Below are 27387 nucleotides of genomic sequence, written 5' to 3' on the forward strand. Positions count from 1 at the left end.
TCCAGAAAAACCACTTAATCCCACAAGTTTCTTCTGAGTCTGAGACTCAACCAGAATCCCAGCTGACTGGCTTCATTCAGTCTGGAGACCCAAACTGGTCCGGGATATGCACTTAACATTTTTCTGAACTCTGGAAGGTCAGAGAAAAATTACAGGTAATATGAAAATAGGAAATACTTGATGCCTTAGGAATTCTAGTAGGGCAGGAAAACACAGACTGAAACCCTACAACTGCTCAGTACAGTCGGAGCATCCTTGACTGTTTCCCATAGCCCTCATTTGATACTAACATAATCAGTATCAACACTCTGCAACCAGGCTCCCTGAGTTCATACCCAGATTTTACTGCTTACTAATAGTGAGGACCTAAGTCCCTCTACCTTGGGTTCCTCACACATAACGTGAGGATAATAGTATAAACCACATAGCATTCTTGTAGGCAGAGAATGATATTGTAAGCATAAAGCTGCTCACCAGAGTGCCTGGCATATGTCAAACACTCACAAATATCAGCAATTATTATCATCATTAGTTATATACAAGCAAATGCATATAAAGAAGTCTGACCATAAATTCAATATCACACTTACTGATGACCTAAAATCCTTATTACTACGAAAGGAAGATCTGAGAACTGCCTTCCTAATTCTGGGCTCTAGTGCTCATCCGTGGCAAATCATTAAAGAGGATTGAGAATCCCATCTTTCAGTCAAGCTCACTCTAACCTCTGAAAGCCCCATTCATTTCTGGAATCATCAATCAGTATTTATGGAGCACCACATCAGACAGTGAGAAAATTAAAGAAGGAGGAAAGTCCCCAGCTCCAGACAGACTCATCACCCAGGGAAGAGACAGCCATATTAACAAATAATTGCCATGCCTTAATGCACACAGAAAGCTCAGGGCAACAAAGAGGAAGGGGGCTTATATTATGCCTGAGGGGGTTGGAGAACGTTTGACCGAGAAGGGACATTAGGTCCCAGTCTTGGAGGATGAGAAAGAGGTCATCAAATAGAGGGAAAGAAAAAAAAAAAAAAAAAAAGGACCCCACATAAAGAGTAGCAGATGCCAAAGCTTTGTGAAAGCTGTTACACGTAATGAATATATCAAGTTAGAAGTCACTGAAGCAAGCGGTATAATGCAGGGATCAAACGAGCAAGTTTGGAGAGGGAATCACTGGAATATATTCCTTCTCCCCATTATGCAGAAAATTGAAATGAAAATTAACTAAAACATAAATCACTTAGCGATCTCCACACAAACCTCAAGTCTGAAAAATAGGACCCCCAAAATTATCCCTTCCACCCCCAAAAACAATCACTTTCTTAGTTAACAGTGCATTTTACTTGCTCTTGCAAAAATCTCCCTGCCAATGCCTTCTTTCGACAATCAGAATCTTTTACTTTTAATGTACCAAAGGAAACGAAATAATATTTATTTTGTCTCTTGCATGTGCTTCTTAGAAAAATGGCATTAGCCTCATATGGAAATACTTTGACAGACCCCTGAAAATAATTCCTTAACCACAAACATGTCCTCTACTTGTCTGATCTCAAATTGCCTCAAATATCACAATTTCAGGTCAGATTTAAGGATATGACAGGCACTATCAGTCCATTACATATGAATGATATATGAGGTAGAGGGCAGAGGTGCTGGCACAGAAGACGGCCAGTTGTGGGGAAGCCCCATGCCTGGTTCCCTACACTATCTGCCTCCCTGGGAACTTTCCAGGCCCACCTGAAGACACTTACCAGCCAACGGCTTCCTCTGCACAAAGGAGAAGAGGAACAATGGAAGCTCTCTCTGTGTTCATCATCCAGATACCATCTCGGAACCTCACTGGAGCACGATTATTGGAGGCAAAATAACACAGATAGGATTTCACATGCGAGCTTTGGATATGGGGCTAACAAAGATAGAGGGACACAAACAACCCCTCTCCCTGAGCCCCTCCCTTCCTCACAACCCCTTGTTGCTCTTTCGCTTCCAACTTCTAATTGGCAGACACCTGATCTGCATTTCGATTTCATTTTCTGAGCGCACATGGCCACTTGAGACTCCCTGATACGTGTGGGAAAGGGGTGGCCATGTTGCCTGCACCTGTTGCGGAGACCTGCCCGCCGCCCCTCCCTTCCTGCCACCCCCATTGTGTGCCACCTTATTCTGTTTCAGTAGCAACAGAAAAGAAGTCAAAGTCACCGGCATTCAACAGGAACACATACAAAAAGGAAGCCAGAAAGCTTCCTTGTACCTCTTCTCCCACCACCCTGAAAAGCCTGCCCATTGGCCTACTTCAATAGTAAGCGTAGCAATCCTATCTCGTTTCAGAGTTATGCCAGGTGAGAGTCGTAAAAGGCAACAACATAATCATTTCTCTGGATGGCCCATTGAGCATTATTGGTATGAATTGGTTACACAAACACACACGCACACGCACACACAACCTAATATGAAACTACTCATATTTGATATCCCCATGTAGACCATATCTGTTATTTTTGTGAAAATAAAAAGATCGAAGATCAAGGGCACTGGGGACTTTTAACTTCCAAGAGAATACGTTGCAATACCAATAAACTTTCACAGCAACCACCTTGGAATGTAGACTGAAACTGAATAACTCTACATACAGATCTTAACCATGATGATAAGAACACACTCAAATTCAAAGGAGAGAAAGAAAGAAGTACAGCAGCTACCATCCTGAGCAAACGTGCAGCAATGAAACAAGACCACATTTTGAAGTTTGATGGCCAAATGCCTTGGTTGGTGTCTGTCACCATGTGGATACTAAAATGTTAGACTATAATGATGCAGTGGGAGTAATAATACATCATAAGACCTGGAAATGGAAAGAATCCATGAAATCATCAAATAATGTTTTGGCCAGCAGAGGATGCAGTTCCCAGAGAATATTCCTTAAAGTCCCCCTTGGGTTGAGCTCTAAAGACCAAGTCACTTTATCCATCTCAGAAGAGAGTGATCTGTCCATCTGTAGTATCTGGTTTCTGCTATGAAATTAAACTTTGGCCTTAAAAGCATTGTTCCACACCAAACTAGTCCTTGGTACCAGGTTTTCATTAAGGACCAGCTATAGCCTATGGAGGAGGCAGGAAAGGTCATTTTATCCATTCCCCTACCTCCGGGCAGGTCTTGTGTGAAATGACACCAGCCTGGCTCTTATTATAAAATCCCCATAGCAGGAAGTTCTATAGCCCCTGCTGTAATACTGTTTTCCCATGACATATAACCCTCATGGTTAGAAAGTGTTTTCTGCAGTCTAGACACACTCCCTCCCACCACAATTTTAAAACATGTTCCCACAGTAGCAGAGAACTATTTACCACATTCAAGGCCCCTGAAGAAAGAAAGCAACTTAATATTGCTCCCTCTATATTGCTTCTTGTAGCATGGTCTTAATTTCAGCTGAGCTTTTTATATCACAGTTTATCAAAACAAAAGGTGATGTGGGCTTTTGGAAGGCAAGAGTTGTTCCTTTTTGCCATTTGTGGGTACTGCTGGGGATTTTAATTAGTTGTAAAGACAATGTGGAAAGTAGAACAACATTCTTCCAATACCGTTAGTTCAGATTTTGATATGGTATGATGCAAACTGGCCTGAAGATCTGTTCAACTATTCATTGCATTATTTCATTTTCTTTTCTTTTTTTTTTTTTTTTTTTTGAGACGGAGTCTTGCTCCGTCGCTCAGGCTGGAGCGCATTGGCGCAATCTCAGCTCACTGCAACCTCCGTCTCCTGGGTTGAAGCAATTCTCCTGTCTCAGCCTCCCAAGCAGCTGGGACTATAAGCGCCTGCCAACGCGCCCGGCTAATTTTTGTATTTTTAGTGGAAATGGGGTTTCACCTTGTTGGTCAGGCTAGTCTCAAACTCCTGACCTCAGGTGATCCACCCGCCTTGGCCTCCCAAAGTGCTGGGATTACAGGTGTGAGGTACAGCACCCGGCCCATTATTTCATTTTCATTATATTGAAAAAATCATTTAAACATTTACTAAACTTGGCTGGGTGCAGTGGTTCATGCCTGTAATCACAGCACTTTGGGAGGCCAAGGTAGAAGGACCCCTTAAACCCAGGAGCTAGAGATCAGCATGGGCAACATAGGAGACTCCTGTAAAAAAAAAAAAAAAAAAAAACTAAACTAAATTAAACATGTAAAAATGAATCCAAATCTTTAAAATATTCATCATAAACACGCTAATTATAAATCTTTATTATCTACTCTTTTATTACTTAAAATAGGTAAAAGGGCAGAACCTCTTATTGGCAATCCCCTATCATCTTACTTTAAATTGTTATACATAATTGAAAGTAATGAAATAGCATGTCTCTGCAAAATAAAACTTGTTTTTATTGCCTTTAACTGCTCTTTTCAAAATTCATTCAGAGTAATAAAACTTAACAGTCTTTCAGTAAGGAATCTGAAAATACATAATGCAAGTTTCTGCTTCTGACAACTTCCTTACTGGATTTTTTTAATCAACTGGTGAGTAGACACCTACCAAAAAGGTGCTGCGAGGAAAGAAATCAGAATTAATCACTTTCGTGATAGTCTCGTTTTCTCAAATTTAAAAAACTTAAGTTTACAATAATAATTCATATTAAAATGCATGTTTTCATGTCAACATTTATGAAAACTTCTAAAATGTATCACGAGTAAAAATGAAAGGATATTTTCAAGTTAAGTCACTTATATTTCATATATATTTCAAATTTCGAGAAAAACTTGAAGGCATTAAATTTTAGAGGTAAAAGTATGAGCTAGTGCCTTTGATAACATATACACCATTGTTTCCCTATTTTGTCCTGCATTAAAGAAGAAGAGAGGGGCAAGGGGAGAGGAGACATTTTCTTGAAGTTATCATTGAGGACAGGGGAACTTCAGTGAACATTCCAATGTGAATTCCCTTGTAAAGTTGTCAAACTAGAATTTCTTCACATAGAATAAGAAAATGTAGTCTTATGAAATGTGTTTAAAAAAGAAATACCTTAACTCAAAGTGGGTCAATAATCTTAAGTATTTTCTTTCACATCCAATAATGCAATGTGTCTGTGAGCCCACAATACTTCTATTTGAGAGAATGATAGAAGTATCAACGTTTGGTACTCACATAAAATATGATAAAGGACCTTCCTGTTCCAGTCTCTGCCTCCAAAGAGAAACACACATTTTATGGATTTCTAAACTCAGCCAGGGCTGTTGGGAAAACACTCACTTATCTACACCAACAATAACACTGAGCACTTTATTGAGTGCTTACCATGTGTTAAACACTTCACGTGCATCATATTATCTAATTTTCATAATCACCCTATGAAAGAGGCACTATCATGCTGTCCATTTTACAGGTGAGGCTCGTTGAGGTTAAGTACCTTGCCCAAGGTCACACAGCTGGTAAGTAGCAGGGCCAGGATTTAAGCCTAATAGTCTGCAGAGCCTCCTATGGTATTTTATACAAGGCTTTGCACGCAAATCTCTTTAAGTAGCACCTTTTACTATCATTCCACTTCCCTGGGTCCAACAGATTCGACAGCTTGGAATCATTAGAAAAATAAAAGCACACAGAAAAGCAAATCAAATAGATCTGAAATAAAAACATTGCTTTAAAATACCTGTTTTCAATCTCATAACGAATAAGCATGAGAGGGAAATCAACCCTTCGGTTAAATTTTTTGTTTGTTTTAAAAACTACTGGACATCAAACTGCCTTACTAATTCTGATCTAATCATCGTTCTGTAACTTTGAGTCACAGTTAGAGCAGGTCTTAGAAAAAGAGCAAGTGAGAATGAGACTAGCCTCCTACCTTTCTACTAGAAATAGTAACAGTAGCAGCAAGCACCTAAATCTGCCAAGGGAACTTCTAGGAAAATTTCTAAACCATCTGTCCCCTGAAAAGAACAGAATTTAACTACAGACAAAAAAGAAAAAAAAATTAGAAAATAATTGCACACATGCCATTTTCAATAAAAAGCAATTTCTTATTTTAATTAAAGATTTTGTCTATTTTATTCCATCATCTCTCATTTAACATAAACTATAAATAGGAACAATTCCATAATAATGAATTACTCCTTTTAGGGTTCAGCTGAATACTCACAAGTAGAGCTTCTGCATTTATTTTAGATTTAAAAAACAATGAAATGCATAACTGTTATTAAATATGATTAGGTATTTTGTGACACAGGAAGTAATTATTTGACACAACTGGCAGTTTCAGTTGACCTTAGAAAGTTTGTCTCTCTCTCTGGTCAAGCACTCATTGCTAAGAGCAAACGGATGAGTTTCAAAGCACTGGTTTGGACCGCTGGAAACAGATAATCAACAGATGATAGAAACATACCCTTTTTGGGGGGTGGTTTTTGTTGTTTTTTTTTTCTTCCAGATCTTGTCAAAGGATGATTGATATGTGTGGAGCAGCCCTTCAAACGCCAGCCACAGCCTGAGGCACTTCCTATAATCAAAGCACACGCCCACCCAGAACTAATTAGACATTAGATTAGTGTCAACTGATTGATTTAAAGCAGCTCTCTCTCCTTTCCCTCTCCTCCACCCCCCAGCAATGCAAGGATGGGGTTGGTCTACAAAATGATTCTCTCTCAACAGACAGACAAATTATTCATGGAAGCTTCAGGAAGGAAACCTAGAGACAATGCAGTGTGGCTAAAAAGCAACCAGAAGAAAATTTCTGGAAGGAAAGGGTGGGGGGTGGGGGAAGAACAGAACAGAGAGAGAGAGGGAAAAAAAAAGAGAGAATGAATCATGTTTCTGAAAGCAATGAAACCCCTCGGTCCAATTTGTTGAATTAAGTTAGAGAGAGTGTTTGTGATGTTTGAAAGAAAATTATTTGCAATTTAACCTAGGAGAGTTCTGAGTACATTTGGCTACAATTTAGATACCATTTTTCAAAGTCTTTTTCCTTCTTCTTTTTTTTCCTTTATAAATATATGAGCCGGGAACATTCAACGTTGTCTTAATGGATTAAGCAGAGACAAGGCTGCAAGGAGCAAATTAAAAATGAAATAGTTACAGCTGTTGGAACTGGCATTGGGCAGAGAGAGGTAAAAAGGATTTCTCTTCTTACAGGATAAGGGAGATTTCACCAAGCCTTTGCAGAGTTCAGACATGCGTGCCTACAAAACGGTAAGAGTGAGCCCTCGCCTCCTTAGCCACTGCACACTTCAGTTGCTGCTTAAGTCTGTAGAGGGGCCCAAATAGTTGTATTTCAACTAAAAAGTGAGCGTATTCCCAGAAGAGACCACTGGAGTAGGAGGGCAGCCAGGGGCCAGTTTTAGACTTTTCATTTGCAGATTAAAAGCCTTTTCCATTTGTCAGGGTCTGCTGCTACTGCACTCTGGAGTCAGGGCTGATCCAACAAAAACACACCTCTGGAATTATTTCTGTAAATATGCCCCCCAACAGTCCCGCCCCAAGAAGTGCTATAAGAGCAGCAGAAATGTATAAGAAAGATACTACCAGCCCATGGAACTCCAGCAGTCTTCATATAAGGACACTCTTCCATCTCATGGCTTGGAGAGGGCTAGAGAAAAGGAAGAGGGTTAGTGAATGATTTGGGAAGAAGGAGCAGAGGGTGAGAAGAGCAGCAACGGCCAAACAGTGGAATTGGCATTCCTGTGAGTCATTGCGCATATTTTTAGAGCTCTTTACAGCTTTCAAGGCTATATGTATTATCTCTTTGATTTCCCACAACATCCCTAGAAGACAAAGTATATGCCATTATTAACTTACAGATTTGATATTTCATGCATTACAAATAAAATGATGGAGGCCAATATTTCTCCTTCTCCCTACCTAGGTCATGGAACAAGTCAATGATATGAAGACTCAGTCTCAGATATAAAGACTTCCAGTTTCTACTTACTGGTCTTCCAAAATGTTGCATTGTCTCCCAACCCTCTGCCACAGTAGTATGTTTTAAGACAGAGTTTCACTCTTATTGCCCAGGCTGGGGTGCAATGGTGCGATCTCTGCTCACTGCAACCTCCACCTCCTGAGTTCAAGTGATTCTCCTGCCTCAGCCTCCTGAGTAGCTGGGATTACAAGTGCCCACCACCATGCCTGGCTAATTTTTGGGTATTTTTCATAGAGATGTGGTTTCACCATGTTGGCCAGGCTGGTCTTGAGCCCCTGACCTCAGGTGATCCACCTGCCTTGGCCTCCCAAAGTGCTGGGATTACAGGTGAGAGCCACCATACCTGGCTCTCAATGGTATTTCATATGTATATTTACTTTTTGAGTTTTAAACTTTGATACCCCATCCATATGAAAGCATTCTATTATCTGAAGAGCTATCCCTCTTAGCTCAATAAATGAGCCAGACCTCAAGCTGGAAATGTAGGTTACTAGAGACGATCTGCAGGTTCCAGAGGAGGAAGTAATAAACTCTGCATTCAATACAGGAGAGATAACTCAGTTTTTATTTTATGCAGGAACTAAAGACTTAAGCTGATTCCCACGAAAGCAGTCAAGATGCAGGGAAGAAGGTATTGAGAACTTAGGACTGCCCTGCAAAATATGTCCTGAAAAAGGACTGATGTTCCTGGAGTCCAGAATGCAACCGGCACCAGAGCAGAGTTGAATGATTGTTATAGTTTTCTTGTATCGGGATCTTAGCTCCTAATGACAGCTTCTGAGAACTACTCTGGTTGAAATATGAAGCCACAAAAGGGCATTAGTAGGTGAAGTCTGGACAATTCCTTCCATGTCACTGTTTCTCCCTGGCTACCTGGTCTCCCTGTGGAGACAGAAATTTAGAGAACAGAATTAGAAAGCCAAGAGGGGTGAGGCATAAGGGAGAGTCCTCCAAATGCCGATTCGGCAAATTTTAACTTTTTCAGCTATAAACCTTTCAATACCTCAAAATAAATCCTTCAATTTTATATGAGAGTTTGGTTTCTGCAGCTGTAGATTTATGCAGTGTGCTGAGGCCAGGCCAAAAGAAGTGAACATAAACGATGTGACAGATAGCGTAAGGATGTTATTCAGCTTCTCACTCCGGCATGGCTCACTTAAGAACTTTCCAAATGTCAAGCATAACCCCTCTCACTAATTAGCTGCTAAAGCAGCTGATCTTCTGCCATGGACATGTGTCTCCAACTGCACAACTGCAGGCCCTCAGCTTGAGAGGTGCTGCAGAAAGCAGTACACTTCCTCAACCCTGGCCTGGGTCTGAGACACATAGCCCAACACATCACCCCAAGCATCACTGTTGCAGATGCATCTGTTGACCACAGGCCTGCCCTCTCTGTGTGCCAAGTCCTGCTTCTTGGTTGCTCATGGGAAATGGAGTACTGAAATATAATGTGCTTCAGGAGCCAGCTATATTTACTAGGAAATTATTTAAGACAACAAGACAGTGTAGAACAAAATAAACCTATCACCATATTGCCTTGATTGAATTGCTTAAGAATAAATTAACTAATAGTTTTTGGAAATTATTATGAATCAGGCTCTGTGCTAGTTTTCTCCTAAGTATCTTAGTTAAACTTTGTAATAACAGAGCAAAGTAGACAGTGTCAACTTCATTCTGCAGAGGAAGAAACTAAAGATCAAAGAGGTTAAATGCTGTCTTAGTCCATCGTATGCTGCCGTAACAGAATGCTTGAGACAGAGTGATTTATTAGGAACAGAAATTTATTTTCTTGCGGTTCTGGAGGCTGGCAAGTCCTAGATCACGGCAAGATTTACCTGGTGGGAGCTATATCCTCACATTGTGGAAGGAAGGGCAGGAGGCCCAAATGCTTTGTGAAGCCTCTTTTGTAAGGGCGTTAATCCCATTCGCAAAGGAGGAGCCCTCACGGCCTGATCCCCTCTTAAATGCCTACCACTTAATACTATCACAATGACAACAACCGAATTTTAGAGGGTGCACATTCAAACAATAGTAAATGCCTCACCTGAAAAGCATCCAGGTAGACATTTGACAAATGACCCTGTCTCCTTTATCTTCAACATCATGTGATTAACTTGATAATTATTTCAAAAATAGCAACCTATAAATAGGAAACTGAAAATTTTTATCTAGGTAAAATTTTTAGAAGAGACCTAAGTTGTTTCTCATCCATGAAAACCATGAAGGCTTTATCATCAGAGCTTCAACAAGAAAGTGGAATTTATTAACAATGACTTGGACCACTTTTTATGCAATTTTAGTTTTTTCATAGTTTCATGTAGTGAGTTCCACTTCTAGCCAAAATGAAATAAAAAGAACCATATTTTTTTCAAACTACCCATCTGACAAGGGATTAATAACCAGAATATATAAGGAGCTCAAACAACTCTATAGAAAAAAAAAATCTAATAATCCAATCAAACAATGGGCAAAAGATTTGAATAGACATTCCATGAAAGAAGACATATAAATGGCAAACAGACATATGAAAAGGTGCTCAAAAATCATTGATCATCAGATAAATGCAAATCAAAACTACAATAGGATATCATCTTACCCCAGTTAAAATGGCTTTTATCCAAAAGACAGGCAATAACAAATCCTGGTGAGGATGTGGAGAAAAGGGAACCTTTGTACACTGTTGGTAAGAATGTAAATTAGTAAAACCACTATGGAGAACAGTTTGGAGGTTCCTCAGAAAACTAAAAAAAGAGCTACCATATGATCCAGCAATCCCACTGCTGGGTGTATACTCAAAAGAAAGGAAATCAGTGTATTAAAGAGATATCTGCATTCCCATGTTTGTTATAACTCTGTTCACAATAGCCAAGATTTGGGAGCAACCTAAGTGCCCGTGAATAGATGAGTGGATAAAGAAAATGTGGTACTTCTACACAATGGAGTACTATTCAGCCATAAAAAAAGAAAATGAGATTTAGTCATTTGAGAAAACATGGATGGAACTGGAAGTCATTATGTTAAGTGAAATAAGCCAGGCACAGAAAGACAAACATCACATGTTCTCACATATTTGCGGGATCTGAAAATCAAAACCATTGAACTCATGGAAATAGAGAGTAGAAGGACAGTTACCAGAGACTGGGAAGGGTAGTGGGGGTGTGATGGGAAGGTGGGGATTGTTAATGGGTACAAAAAAATAGAATGAATGAATAAGGCCTAGAGTTTGATAGCACAATAGGGTGACTATAGTCAATAATTTAATTGTACATTTTAAAATAACTAAAAGAGTGGAATTGGATTGTTTGTAACACAAAGGATAAATGCTTGAGGGAATGGATACCCCATAATGGGATTATTATGCATTTCATGCTTGTGTCAAAACATCTCATGTAACATATAAATATATACACCTACTATGTGCTTACAGAAATTTAAAATAAACAATTTTTGGCTGGGCGCCATGGCTCAGGCCTGTAATTCCAGCACTTTGTGAGGCCAAGGCAGGTAGACCATCCGAGATTAGGAGTTTGAGACCAGCCTGGCCAACATGACAAAACCCCGTCTCTATTAAAAATACAAAAATTAGCTAGGCATGGTGGATAGCGCCTGTAATCCCAGCTACTTGGGAGGCTGAGACAGGGGGATTGCTTGAACCCAGGAGGCAGAGGTTGCAGTGAGCCGAGATCGTGCCACTGCACTCCAGCCTGGGTAACAGAGCAGGACTCCATCTCAAAAAAATCAATAAATAAAATAAAGTAAAATAAAATAAAATAAACCTTTTTTAAAGAACCATATTGCCTTCTTGTCTGAAACAAATTTTAAAATTTGGGACAAAAATACATGAAGTAATGGTTTTAAAGACAGTGGACATTACTCAATGAAGGACAGTGAGCCCCAAAAGAAGGAAAACAACAGAATAAGCCTCTATAATTGACCCAGCTTACTGCCTGTAGAGAATCTCAAAAGTGCAGTACAAGGAAGGGGTAACCCAGGGAGCTTAGCATTCCCTGGGAGTTGAACAGACAGATATGATTGTTTGGGGAGGATGGTCAGCTAGAGTTTGCAGGACAGACTCACATATACAAAATATCATATATATGTATATAGAATCATGTAGGGTGTGTGTGTATCCAAGAGCCCCTTACGACTCTCTATTATTTATATAGTCCTTTTGTGCATATAAATTTTTTCCTATTTTCTTAGGGATATTATTTATACTTTTGAAATTTTCTTCTGCTCTTTGCATTGTTTCTATGCCTCTACTTTACTTTCTCTCTCTCTTACTCTCTCCCTTTCTCTATTCCCCACCCTCTTCCCCATCTTTCATGTCCAAGTGGAGGCTTCTGTCCATGCCTGGAGATCCTTGCCTATCAATTCCTGTATCTGCAAGAAAGGCTTTTGAGATGATGGGCTTCATTGTAGAATCAATGGGAAGGAACCTAATCATTTTGTTTAGGGAAACCCCTAAATATCACCATATCCAGCTTTCTCAGGGGCTTTTTATTTTTCCAGGGAATCATTGAGGGTACTAGAGGAACTTGGCTTGTGGATAATGTACTTGGCATCCAGTATCCTATTGACATGTCAGTATGTAAGCCTTGCCCTAGTCCTGTGTTTTTCACATACGGCAATACCATCACTCCTGGCTTTCAGTTTTGTTTGGTGTTCTCCAGAAAGTAAATCCTGCCTCCTGGTAAATCCTGCCTCCTGTTAGGGTAAGTCTTGGGATGTGATGAAAAATGTTGGATGCTATCTTTTAGTATTTTCATGTCCTTTACTCTTGCCTTCCTTCATTCTGTCCTTCAAAACAACTGCTTGAAATTCACTGTTTCATTAACATAAACAAGCTTATTTTTAATTCACATATTTATCTGCAGGTGCATGGGTTTCAGCTCCCTCCAGTCTGATGAGTCATTTAGCAAACTAGTTGCCCTGTTCCCATTAGCTACCTGTTGAAGAAATTTCTTGTTCATTGTTTTCACCCTTCCTGATTTTTTTTTTCTTTTTTTTTTGAGACGGAGTCTCACTCTGTCGCCCAGGTTGGAGTGCAGTGGCGTGATCTCAGCTCACTGCAAGCTTAGCCTCCTGGATTCACGCCATTCTCCTGCCTCAGCCTCCCGAGTAGCTGGGACTACAGGCGCCTGCCACCACACCCGGCTAATTTTTTGCAATTTTAGTAGAGATGAGGTTTCACCATGTTAGCCAGATGGTCTCGATCTCCTGACCTCGTGATCCTCCCGCCTCAGCCTCCCAAAGTGCTGGGATTACAGGCGTGAGCCACCATGCCCGGCCTCACCCATCCTGATCTTTTAACCTCATGGATTTAAACTTTCTTTGAAATTGTTTTATGCTATGTTAGTACAGTTTTGATGGAAAAAAGAAATGTACATACTATATGTTGTATTATATGTATTCAAACGTGTGCTCAAACAAGGAGGAGTCAGGGTGCAGAGGAATTGTTTCCTAAATTATTATTAGCAAGCAATCCACCTTCTGAAGTGTGATGGCCTGGGCTCACACCCTTGCTTATCTGTTTATTTTCCCATTGTGCAGATGAGCAGGCTGAGACTTACAATTATTAAATCAGTTGTTCAAGGTCACAAAGTTATACTTCTATCTCAGGGTTGTTATGAGTATCAAATAAGATAGATCACTTAGCATAGTTACTATCTCCTCATAACAGTTTAAAAATGTTATCTTTCATGATTAAACACCTGGTCCTTATTGATTCTCCAACTTCTGAATATGGTGCAGGTAGGCCTGCAGAAAAGTAGAAAGCAGAAAAATTGGAAAGATACATGAAGGAATAGGACACATTATGCTTAGCTGGGGAATAATGGCATTTCAGTGCAAGTAATAGTAGGTATGTCAACTCAATTGTAGTACTTAAATTTAGTTTTTTGGGTTTTTTTGTTTGTTTGTTTTTATATAAGCAGCTTTGGAAACAAAATGTGTTGGGAAAATAATAGAAAACTAATAATTCTTTCAATAGCATAGGCTGAATATTTCCTTAAATTGTAAGAAAAATAAAGCATAAACCTTTAAGTCGTTCCTTGAGCAGATATCTTTAGAGTGTACTAATGCTGCATTTAATTATATTTTCTAAAATCTCTTAATCTGCTACTTTTCTATTTGATTTTATTTTGTTTCCAAGTAATATCTGAAAGTTTCAGCCTCCAGCCTAAAAGGCAGGAATAACTGGTATCAGACTAGCTCTCCTACAATAAACAACTAGCAAACTGGAGAAAATATATGAAACAGTTTTTGGACACTGAACAAAGAGATGATACATGGCTGTGATCCCTGAGAAAAGAGTAAAAATAAAACGAGACTTGTGATCACAGTGGCCTTCTGCCTGGAAGCAGTTTCTGAATCAGGTGCTGAAAACAAGCAAAATACAATGGTTTCCTTGAGCTTAAAAGACAAAAATCAGAGTTTAGAGGTGGCTGGAATTTGTGTGGCTGAGTATCAGAAAGGATGGAATCTATACAGCAGAGACCCAGAATCTGCATAGAGGTTTGCTTGAGTCTCTGGTCATGTGCTTAGAGTAAAATTCCACAAATCTGAAAAAGGAACAAAGAACAGAGATAGAACAACTTATTGACAAGCTATCTGGAAGAAAATATTTGCATTTCATATATCTGAAAGAAGACTTCAATCCAAAATATGTAAAGAATACTTACAACTCAATAATAAGGAGCTAAACACACCAATTGAAAATGGAAAATTTGGCCAGGCATGGTGGCTAATGCCTGTAATCCCAGCACTTTGGCAGGCTGAGGCAGGTGGATCACCTGAGGTCAGGAGATGGAAACTAGCCTGGCCAACATGGTGAAACCCTGTCTCTACTAAAAAAAAAAAAAAAAAAAAAAAAGTTAGCCTGGTGCATACCTGTAAGCCCAGCTACTCGGGAGGCTGAGGCAAGAGAATCACTTGAATCCGGGAAATGGAGGTTGCAGTGAGCTGAGATGCCACTGCACTCCAGCCTGGGGGACAGAGCAAGACTTCATCTCAAAAAAAAAAAAATGGAGAATTTATTTGATCAGCCACTTCACAAAAAATGTATAAATGACCAGTGAGCACATACAAAAGTGCTTATTAGACAAAATGGAAATGCAAATGAAAACAAAGAAGGAGTACTTTACAGTTACTACCACATACTAGAATGGCTAAAATGTAAAAGACTGACAATACCAAATGTTGTAAATGTTGCAAAGATTTGGAGCAACTAGAACTCTCCTACATTGCTGGTGGCAATGTACAACAATGTAGGAGAGGCCCGGGAATGACTCTTGCTGTCCCAATCCAGCCAGAGGATTCTATGAAGCCTCTCCCTCAATCATTCTAGGGAAGGGAGACAGTAACAATAGGATGTAATTGAACCTTCAGGGTCTTGGCAACTGGGAGGAGAAAAAAAATTACAAGAAACTGTCAGTCTCTTTGCAAAATAGACTGGCAGTTTCTTACAAAATTTAAAAATATACCCACTCTGTGATCTAAGAATTCTACTCCTGGCTGTGTATCCAAGAGAACTGGAAACATAAATCTCCAAAAAGATTCCTACATAAATTAATGTTCATAGCAGCTTTCTTTATAATAACCCTAACTTGGAAACAACAGAAATGTTCCTCAGTGGGTAAATGGGTAAACAAATTGTTTATATTCATACAATGAAATATACTTAGCAATTTAAATAAGCTACTGTCAATTACAATGACAAAAAGGGATCTCAAAATCTTCATGCTAAAATAAGATGTAAAGAATTCATGGTATGAAATTTTAGAACAAGCAAAACTAATCCATTATATAGAAATCAGATCAATAATTGCTTGGAGCAGGATTGGCTGGTAAGGGACATAGACATTTTCTTAGATGAAAATGCTCTGTATATTGACTTGCGTAATGTTTACATGAATATATAAATTTGTTTAAAATCCCCAAACTGTATATCAAATATCAGTGCTGTCTTAAGGTAACAGTAGGCTGCTCTGCTGAGCTCAAATTATTATTAAATGTTTCACCACAACACATTTCCATCTACTGAACCATTTAGAAGATTTTTTTAAAAAGTGGAAAAATAAGTGTGATTTATTGTAATTAAATATAATTCAACAATGTTTATTTTTAAATGTTTATGCTAATACTCTTCTCCAACCAAGAGTGATCTGAATTCTAAGGGAGGACCGAAGAGCTTTGGTGCACAATTAAAGAACACTTAGCTGTCAGAAGAAGATGAGGGGTCTCTGCCGTGCTACTATGGTGGGAATCTGCAAAGTCAGGTAGGGTGCATTCCCAAGTTAACTTCTAAATCTAAGGGACTGTATTAGTCTGTTCTCACACTGCTAATAAAGACATACCCAAGACTAGGTAATTTATAAAGGAAAGAGGTTTAATGGACTCACAGTTCCACATGGCTGGGGAGGCCTCACAATCATGGCAGAAGGCAAAGGAGAAGCAAAGTCACATCTTACATGGCAGCAGGTAAGAGAGCTTGTGCAGGGGAACTCCCATTTATAAAACCATCAAATCTCATGAGACTTATTCACTACCATGAAAACAGTATGGTGGAAACTGCCCCATGATTCAATTATCTCCACCTGGTTCCGCCCTTGACACATGGGGATTATTACAATTCAAGGTGAGATCTGGGTGGGGACACAGCCAAACCATATCAGGGACCTATAAGGAGTAAGGATCAGGCAACTAGCTCATGATCAGAAGCATCAAAATTAGAATGAGATATGAAGCATTCCTATCAAAAAGGAGTTAAAATGAAAAACACAGAAGATCTGTGACCAATGAAGACCAGAAATACCATTTGTCCTTCCTAGTAGAAGAAGGGACAATATCATAAGTTATTAGACCTATAAGCACAAACATGGTCAGGCTAAAGAATGTTAACTACCAGCAGAGAATGCTAAAGGACTTGGATTATCCTACCCTCTTTACTGGTGACTCCTTTTCCAACTGACTGACTGTTAGTTGCCCGTGTTTACTCAAACTATGTTGGTATTCAAAGTTGAGTCTTCTCTGACTGCAGATCGAGAAAATATCCCAGAATATTTCTCTCTCTGCTACAAAACCATTTGAGAATAGAGACCAGAAATCTTGTCATTATAACAGCAGGAATCTACAGAAAGTTTGGCATTGAACTCCTTGAGACATATGTTATGGCAAATGATGTACAATTATAGGGAGAAGTATGTAAGTCTACAGCATAGGTGCTAATCAGTCTGAACATTTTCTTAGCCCTGAATCCCATTCAAAGGAAAAATTTTTCTTTTAAAAGCCATGAATCATTAACATTTCAATACACTAAGCTTAGATCTGGCAACTTAAGGAAATTTTTCAGAGGAAAGGCACACAATCTAAGTGACTGTCTTAATTACCTGCATCAACCCAATTAATTTGTGGTGTATTTCAAGCTGAAATAAAGGCCCAGGAATGAGTCTTGCTGTCCCAACCCAGCCAGAGGATTCTATGAAGCCTCTCCCTCAACCATTCTAAGGAAGAGAGACAATAGGATGTAGTTGAGCCTTCAGGGTCTTGGCAACCAGAAAGGGAAGCTCTGCCTGAGCTCCTATCAGTGTGGAAAATCACTTCATAAGTAGCTACAGTGAAGACACCATACAGAGAATCCAAGGGGCAGACTGTAAAACATCTATAAAGGGAAAATGTTTAAATTCTTCTTAAAGATGAGTCTTGCCATCTGAATCAACAGACGGCCAAAATGCAAAACCTCCTCTGAGATCTTTAACAGCCTCTTGGTTGTATATGGCTCCTTTTCCCACTATAAGTCATTATCACTGATGGATCCCAAAGTGGATCCTGGGGGGATCCCCTGACAGCCAGGAGGTATCTACCTACTACCTGAGTGTCCCTACTCCTCAAATAGTTCTTTGCCATGCTTATTCCACCAGATTAGACCCTGGCATGTAGCCACCAGCTTACAGTAGGCTTGAACTTGCTCTATGAGATGCCTTACTTTGAACTGCTCTGTGTAACAAATCAATACTTACACAAAATAGATGAAAACCCAGGTGACGTGTTTAATAGGGAAGCTGAGAAGTATAACCTTTCTTGGTCTTATCACCTGTAAAATCCCCCTTAGTCCATTTTTGCTGTCTGAAAATCCATCATTACAAGGTTTTTTTGAGGGGGGGGGTTACGGTAGAAAAAAATCGACTAACATGCAAAAAGCACACAGACAAATCATTAAATCCTTATTAATCATCAACTACTTGCTATGAATTATCCCGTTCTAAGTGTTTCCAAGGAAATAAAGGACAATTTTTACAGGAAGTGAAAATATAAACCCCATGCAGTGACCAAGTGGTAAGAAGTTAAGTGACAGTAAAGAAATTGGGGCAGCTCAGGGCACCAGAGATCTTGGGAGGAGAAAAAAAAAACACATCAAGAAAACTAAAAGAAGAACTAAACAATTGCCCAAGACCTATTTAAACCATTTCACAAGTTTGCAGACTACTCTGCCATAGGGAAAAGTCCATGGTCAACACTTCTGGAAGAGCAAAAGCCCTAGATTACCCATATCCCAAGCTACTTTCAGCAAACAACTGAGTAGAGTCAATGAAAAGTCACCACAGTCCCTCTAGGAATGGTAACATGCAGTAGCTTCAGGCCATGGCATCATGCAAATGTGGGATGGACACCAGCCCACAGATTAGAGGAAGTGTTCCTGGACCGGAAGGCTGGGCTGGGCTAGATGGGTCTACATGGTTTTATTCAGGAGTCTCTGAGAAGCAACGTCTGATTTATTGCAGATGAGCCACAGCCTGGAATAAATGATATGGCATTTTATTTTTTTCATGATCTGAAACATTTGATAGGGTATTTTAAAATAAATAAGACAATTGTCTATGTGATTGGGGTGCCTAACAAACACCAAATGCTCTGCTAGTTCTCATTTTCAATAAATGCACAACCTGGTAACTGAGAAGCAAACGAACAAGAATAGGGTTAGTGCTTAATAGAGAAATGTGCAGAATGCTAGGTGAGTCTAGAAGAGGGTTTCAAACACACTCTCAGGGACGGCTCCGCAGTGCAGGCTATATCCTGCTAAGGATAAGCTAAGGCTTGAAAGATGGAGGAGGGTGAATTCCACACAGAGGGAGCAGCAGCGTAATCTATCCACAGGAAGGCAGGCAGACCAGGGTGCCTGGAGTGTGTGAGGGTGAGAGGTGAAACAGTAAAGGATAAAGCCAAAGAGGAAGAGGCCAGCATCCAAAGGGTCTTCCTTATATGTCCTGCTAAGCAGCTCAGGGAAGCATGTGTCCATGTTTGTGTATACATCCCACCTTATTCCAGAAAGGATTTAAAGTGGCTGTTGCTAAAGAACTTGGATTGTATTATGAAGGCAATTGAGAGTAATTGAAGGATTTCAAGCAGGGAATGACATGCTCAGGCATGCATTTAAGAAAGATTATTCAAGCAATGTAGAAAATAAATTGTAAGGGGTTCAGGGAAAGGAATGAGACTTCAGGCAGTTAAGGCAGAATAGAGGCAATTACAATAATCCAAGGGGAAAATGATGCTGGCCTGGACTAATGCAGTGGCACTGGGAAGGGAGAGGACTGGAGAGATTTAGGCATATTTAAGATTGAGCAGAATAACTTCTAAGCTAGTGGACCTAATGATACTTAACGCTACGGGGGTAAACTGAGTAGAAAGCAATTACTCAGGAAATGTGTCTTGATCAGGAATCTGAAAGAGGGAGACAAATGATCTAGATGGTTTGTGTGATATTAGACAGCATGTATAGCATGAAAATAATACAGTTTCAGGTATCATGAGTTTACTTTGAATTTCGATTCAAATCAGTAGCCTCGTTTCTTTTAAGCAAAGCCTTATTTCTCTCAAGGTACAAACTTCTGAGATTGTCCACTTGTCATAGCTACTCTAGAAACTACTTAGCTCATTCTTCAAAAGAGTATCGTTGGTAGCAACACCACAGAACAGAAAAACACATCATACCATCAGGTAGAGTTCCCAGCATGCAGAAACTAGGGGAGGTGATTTTCTATGCAAAGGGAAACCTCTTCTCAGATGAAGTGAACAACTCACACAGACCTCAAATCAGGTATTATGAGTCTCACCTGAAACCTGGAAGGTAATTAGTTCTCAATGAGTTAGACCTGAAACCACTTTTTAAAAACAGTTTTTAAAAAACATTTTCATTGAAATAATTCATTTTAATATGAATACAAAATTTGAGAAATCTCTTCAAGCCTATATGTAAATAAATTAGAGTGAAGGAAGAAGGGTTGAGAATGTGCTTTTGCCAACAGGGAGTTATTATAAAAGTCAATAGTAAAGATTTCCCTTTATGGAAAGTTAATACTTTTCTTCCAATATTTTCAATCAAGACATCGAATCAGTCCCTGAAAGGAAATTTAAGCTACAGTCAAACATGACTCTGTTTTAAAATATTTATGTAGCAGTAAGGGGTTATTCAAAAAACAGAAAGATGGTTTAAGGTTTGTTATAGTGTTAATCAAGTCCATAAATTTAAAAAACAAGCTAAAAAAGTAATCTTGAAAGATTTCTTAAAGATATTTGATAAATGTCAGTATTACATGGTATAGTTTGGCTGTGTCCCCACCCAGAACTCACCTTGAATTGTAATAATCCCCGATGGGGCCAGGTGGAGATAACTGAATCATGGGGGCAGTTTCCCCCATACTGTTCTCATGGTGGTGAACAAGTCTCAGGAGATCTGATGGTTTTACAAATGGGTGTTCCCTTGCACAAGTTCTCTTCCCTGCCACCATGTAAGAAGTCCCTTTGCTCTTTCTTCGTCTTCTGCCATGATTGTGAGGCTTCCCCAGCCATGTGAAACTGTGAGTCCATTGAACCTCTTTCCTTTATAAATTACCCAGTCTCGGGTATGTCTTTATTAGCAGCATGAGAATGAACTAATACGTTACATCTTGATTTTTTTTAAGTAATTTAGAAATAGGTGGACACTTACTCAGCTTGAAGAATGATGTCCCCAAATCAATACCTAACATCATCCAGATTGGCTAGAAAAACATTCATGAACGCTGGAAACAAGAAAAGGGTGTCACTATTATTTAACATCATACTGGAAGTTCTAGGTAAATAAAGTAAAAGGTACAAATGTGTAAAAGGAGAAAACAAAGGTATGATTATTTGTGGATGATGTGATTATTTATGTAAACATGATTCAATTAAAAATTGAAACAAAAATGTGGGGAGAATTCATTTTAAATAGACAGAATTAATCAACCTTCTGTCTGTAGTGCAATAATGTTTTTAGAAAACAATAATAATTGAGGGAAAAAAGTGATCTCATTGGAAATCTGTATTCACCTAGTTTTTTTCTCTTCAGAATCAATATACCTATACACCAAAGACACATCCTGTTGATTTTACAAGGCCCTCATTAACTTATTTCATATATTCTTTAATTTGTTCAAGAAACATTGCTGAGTGTGACTATTGTTCAGCTATTATCGTTCAGCACTAGGGAAACCATGGCAAATTCCTGTCATTTTGATGCAAGTATTAAATACAATGTGCTATCAGAGCATAAGAGAGGACATAAACTAGTCTTGTATGTTAGGGTCACTTGATCCAAATGAAGTGTAGGGGTTATTTAAATCCATAGAGGTAAGAATAAAGGAAAAGGTATGTGTAAAGTCTTTGAGGCACAGAAGAGCCTGATACTCTGGAAGAAATGAAGGCAGGTGGAGCTAGAGTTTAGAAAGTGAAAAGGAAAGTAGCCTCAGAATCTCATTAGAGAGACAGGAAGAGGCCAGGTCAACAGGGTAGAGTAGACTCCTGTAGCAATTAGGGGTTGCATCTTGACAACATTGAGAAGCAACCCAAGGTTTTAAGTAGAAACAAGAGAGAGCAAGGAGGTGATTTAGAGACATTTGGGAGGGAGAATCTTTGATGCTTGGCCATTGCTTGAGGTGGCTGAATGGTGGTGCCATTTTCTGAGATAATGAACCCTGGGTTGGGGGTAGAGTGGGAGGGTGGCCTGAAGCAGGAACAGGTCCCCAGGTAAATGTCAGTACCACTGTGGTTGAGAGAGAACATTCCCTTGGCTCTGACCACCCAGGTTCAAACCCATCTCAACCCCTTTGCATCAATATATTCAACATTCAAATGGTTTGGGGGTTCCTCATTTGTACAATGGAGATGATAATAACAGGACCTGCCTTGTGATGATTCTCTGAAATTACACCTCTAGTGTTGGACAGAATGTCTACTAATGTGACTGTCATCTTGTAGGTGTTCCTTGGGAGTATGGTCCATTGTGTTTAGACATATTTATTCCAAAATGTCTGCAAACTTCCTGGAGGGGACAATTAAAAGGCATTTGGTGGCCAGGCATGGTGGCTCACACCTGTAATCCCAGCACTTTGGGAGGCCAAGGCGGGCAGATCATCTGAGGTCAAGAGTTCAAGACCAGCCTGGCCAACATGCAGAAACCCCGTCTCTACTAAAAATACAAAATTAGTCAGGTGTAGTGGTGCATGCCTGTAATCCCAGCTACTAGGGAGGCTGAGGTAGGAGAATTGCTTGAACCTGGGAGGCCGAAGGTTGCAGTGAGCAGATATCGTGCCACAGCACTCCAGCCTGGGCAACAAGAGCAAAATTCCATCTCAAAAAAAAAGAAAAAAAGAAAGAAAGAAAGAAAGAAAGAAAAGAAAAATAAAGAAAAAGGCATTTGGTTATTAAGGCCTGGATCTCTGGAAAGAGACTTGGGCTGGAAGTATGCATCTGGAAATCAGAATATACATGGTATTCAAAGTATTTTAAACAAGGAGAAAGGGTAGATTACTAAATAAATGGTTTGTGGTATAACTGACTAGTCATTAGGGATAGAAAACAAAGTAAGATTCTTCCCATAACCTGAACATGTAAATTTAAAAGGATTGAATGTTTAAACATTAAAACAAATGGAAGTGTGACCAGCCTGGCCAAGATGGTGAAACCCCGTCTCTACTAAAAATACAAAAATTAGCTGGGCGTGGTGGCAGGCGCCTGTAATCTCGGCTAGAGAAGCTGAGGCAGGAGAATTGCTTGAACCGGGAGGTGGAGGTTGCAGTGAGCAGAGATTGCACCACTGCACTCCAGCCTGAGTGATAGAGTGAGACCCCATCCCAAAAAGAAAACAAAAACAAATGGAAGTGTTAAAATATTACTTTAGGATAAGAAAATTATTTGTAAAACAGAAACAAAAAGCAAAAGCCATGAAATAAAGTACAAATATATTTGAATGCATTGAAATTTTAAACATTTACATCAAAAATATGTACATTTTAAAGGGACAACATAAAAAGTAAGAAATAATCTCATTGAAAAGTAGATAAAGCATATGATCAGGTAAATAACAAAAGAAAAACTAGAAACTATGTCAGCATCACATAATAGTTGCCTGTCAAACTGGCAAAAAAATTTTTTAATTAAAATCTATTAAGTGTTAGTAAAGATGGAAGAAAATATGTGCTCTAAAGCAATAATTTTATAATTCTTTGCTCATTTACCAATAAAACAACTTTCTGAAATTATAAATGCTTTCAAATTGTAAATGCTTTCATATTTCAATTTTTTTTTGTAACTTTAAAGTGCTGCAATATTTTAAGTATTGGCATTTAAAAATACAACTATTTCTCTTTCACTTTTTTAGTGTTATGTAAATCTAATTATTATTTGATATCTATCCTCATGCATGAAAGCCTCTTCTTTAGGATATGGAAAGTTAGTTTTGTTTTCTCTTTCAGTCTATATTTTATCCCTCTTTCTATATTTTTATCCTAATATATTTTATGCTTCTACCATTGTATTGATTATCTTTGGAAGCTTGTCTACAACAACCAAAAAAAATGTATCTAATTTGAAATTTTAAATAGAAATTTGAACGTTTTATTTCCTGTGACGATAAATCTTTTTTGGACTAAGTTATGTTTGCAGTTATTAGTAGTCTGTAATTGAGCAGAACTACATCAAGATTAACTATTTTATAGATAATTACTAAACATAAGAAGTAAAATTGTAATGGATATTTATCTCTGTGGTGGGCAGGGTAATAACCTCCCAGAAATATCCTCACCCAAATATCTGAAGCTGGTGAATGTGTTTCATTACACGGAAAAAGAAACACAGCAAATAGAATTAATCTTATGGACCTTAAAATAGAAAGAATATCCTGCATTATTTAGGTAGGCCCAAACTAATCATGTAAATCCTTACAAGTAGAAAGGGAAGGCAGAAGAATTGGTCAAACAACAGAAATTTGTTTTCTCACAGTTCTGGAGGTTAGAAGTCCAAGATCAGGGTTCTGGTTAATTTGGTTTCTGGTGAGGGCTCTCTTCCCAGTTTGCAGATGGCCTCCTTCTTGCTATCTTCACAATAACCTTTCTCATTTCTCTTTCAGAGACACAGAGAGAGAGAGAGAGAGAGAGATCTGCTGTCTCTTCTCATAAGAACACCAAAGGGCTCACCACTGTGACCTCATTTAACCTTAATTACTTCCTTGGCAGCCCTATCTCCAAATATCGCCACACTGGGACTTAGGGTTTCAACATGTGAATTTAGCGGGGAACAGAAATGTTCAGTGTATAATATTCTGCCCCGGGCCCTCAAAATCCATGACTTTCTCACATACAAAATATGTTTATTCTATCCCCACAGCCCGCAAAGTTTTAACTCATTCCTGCATTAAGTCTAAAGCGTAAAGACCAAAGTCTCATCTAAATATCTGGCCAGGCACGGTGGCTCATGCCTGTAATCCCAGGACTTTGGAAGCCCAAGGTGGATCACTTGAGGGCAGCAGTTCAAGATCAGCCTGGCCAACATGGTGAAACCTCATCTCTACTAAAAATACAAAAATTACCCGGGCATGGTGGTGGGTGCCCGTAATCCCAGCTACTCAGGAGGCTGAGGCAGGAGAATCGCTTGAACCTAGGAGTCGGAGGTTGCAATGAGATGAGATTGTGCCATTGCACTCCAGCCTGGGTGACAGAGCGCAACACCATCTCAAAAAATAAATAAATAAAAATAAATATCATCTGAAGCAAATATGCAAGGTACGATTCATCCTGAGGCAAACAAAATTCCTCTCCAGCTGTGAACTTGTGAAACCAACAAGTTATGTGCTTCCAAAATCTAGTAGTGGACAGGAATAGAATATACATTTCCATTCCAAAAGGGAGAAATCAGAAGAAAGAAAGGGGTAATGGGACTCAAGAAAGTTCAAAACCTGACAAGGTAAATTCCATTAGATCTTGAGGCTTGAGAATAATCCTCTTTGGTTCTATGCTCTGCCCTCCAGTACCACTGGAGTGGCAGTGTCACCCCACTGGCTCCATAGAACAGCCACCCCCTTTGGCTCTGCAAGGAGGCCTCAACCCCACACCTGGCCCACTGAAGCCAAGGAGGAATCAGACTTACCCCTAGGCCTGTAGGAGCAGTGGAAGCCCTATGGTCTCTGAATTGCCTTAAAGGTCATTCTTCCCTTTTTTTGAAGGACAATGCATGTTTGAAGCCAGATAGCTCTACGGACTTGTCCTGTAGCATCCCAGAAGTCCAACTGCCTCCCTTTGTTCTGTTTCACTTTCTCTGTCCTTTTTAGTTCCAGCTGGAGTTTCTCTGCTGTTATGATTGCATCTCTTTCTGGCTTCGGCTGCAATGGCTGCTTAGACCTGTGGGTCACAGCCATGCTAATATCCTTATCAAATGGTTGTTTAGCCACACCCTTAGTGTTTTCTTCAGAACATGCTCCGTCATTTTCTGCAACATAGGCTGAAAATCTTCCAAAATTTCAAGTACTAGCTCCTTTTTGCCTAACAGTCCTTTCAATATATCTCCCCCCTCTCACATTTTCCTCTAAGCAGTAAGGAGAAACAAAGCCAATCCAATACTTTGCTTAGGAATCCCCTCAGCTCAATACCCAATTCTATCACTTGCAAGTTTTACCTTCCACAAAACATGAGAATACGATTCAGCCAAGTCTGTTGACATCTATAACCACTTTATGGTACAGGTGGAATAGCTGGCTGCTCTCTTTACTAATTTTATCCAATTCACGCAGGAGTTCCCTAATTCTCCCACTGAATTCTAAATTCAATTTTAGAATGTCTGATGTAAAGGGAACACAGTTGTGTGGGTTGTTAATATTTCTCTACCTGTGAGAGAAACTTATCACAAGGAAAACTGCCTTTCCTCCAGCTTCCAAAAATGCATTCTTCATTTCCATCTGAGATCTCCCCAGAACGGCCTTTACCGTCCATGTTTCTACCAGCATCCCATGCATGGTGAGAGATGTATTGTCTAAGATGACAGAGCCTTCCTCCATATCTCCTTTTTTCTTCCTGAATGTTCCCCAGAATCACCTTAAATGGTTTTAGTCAAGCTATGTTGCCACCCAATGAAATGCTACATAGAAGGCATTATCTCAAGATCAAGAGCAGCTTAAATTGTAAACAGATAAATAAAGGGACCAAGGACTTCTTCATGGCTGACTTTTTCACTGGCCTGGACAAAAGTCCTTTCAGAGTATTGGTTCAGGTGGAATAGCCGTCTGCTCTCTTGCTTCTCTAATTTTATTAAATTCATGCAGGAGCCTCCTAATTCTCCCTCTGAGTTCTGAATTCAATTTTAGCATGTCTGATGTAAAAGGTAACACAGCTGTGTGTGTTGCTAATGTATTTCTACCTGTGAGAGCAGAGATGACAACTCTGATGGAAGCGTCTTCATTTTTTTAAAAAAGGTGCAGAGAAGTAAGTTTTTCTTTTCTTTTCTTTTCTTTTTTTTTTTGATAATGAGAAGACAGAGCCTTCTGAGGCACAGAACACACTGGAGAAAAGGCCATGTGGATGAGCCATGCAGAGAGGCTAAGCTCCCAGGGCAGGGAAGGGAGGATGATGTTCAGAGTCCATAAGACTAATTCAGAGAGAACACAGGGTTGCCAGGACACCTGGAGTCCAGCCCTGCTTTCCCGCTAGTTAACTGTGTGACTTAAGCAAGTCACTTAACCTCCCGTTTTTATTCCTTCTTCTATTAAAGAAAACCAAGGATTAGATTAGATGGCTTTTAAAGATTTTGTTTCTAGTTCTAAAATTCTACAGTTCTTACTATGTTCAGACATTCTTTCGCAGCTCTACTAGAAGCTCCACCTTCTTTTAATAAATTCTATTTACTTGCAGGTGGTTGGACTATTAAGAAAAGCAAATTGTTTAAATAATGTCTGACTTTTTGACTGACTTGACTCTCTTAACAGGCCAGATATATATGTGTATATATATATAATTTTTTTCTGGGTAGTGAATTTTTAGGTACATCAATCAAGCAGCCAGTATTTATTGCATGGAGCTAATTAACTTTCAAAATGACATTTTCATTTGTAACATTGGTTGAGATTTGAACTCAGATCTCATCAATGAAAAGCAGCTGCGCTAATAACCCAAGTCCCACCGAGCCCCCTAATTCTCCCAGCTTACCCTCAC

At 39.3% G+C, this 27387-nt stretch overlaps 1 long non-coding RNA gene across 1 annotated transcript; it reads right to left on the reverse strand.

Moving 5' to 3' along the window:
* Window positions 1–436: 436 nt before the first annotated feature.
* On the reverse strand, window positions 437–6935 carry LOC134729436 (uncharacterized). The gene is made up of 3 exons (XR_010110525.1): window positions 6918–6935; window positions 6362–6472; window positions 437–1842 (listed from the first exon to the last, which is right to left on the reverse strand). It is a non-coding gene; the product is annotated as an uncharacterized LOC134729436 (long non-coding RNA).
* Window positions 6936–27387: the final 20452 nt, after the last annotated feature.

Source organism: Pan paniscus, chromosome 19 (genome assembly GCF_029289425.2).
Source record: "Pan paniscus chromosome 19, NHGRI_mPanPan1-v2.0_pri, whole genome shotgun sequence".
In the NCBI taxonomy this organism is placed as follows: Eukaryota; Metazoa; Chordata; class Mammalia; order Primates; family Hominidae; genus Pan; species Pan paniscus.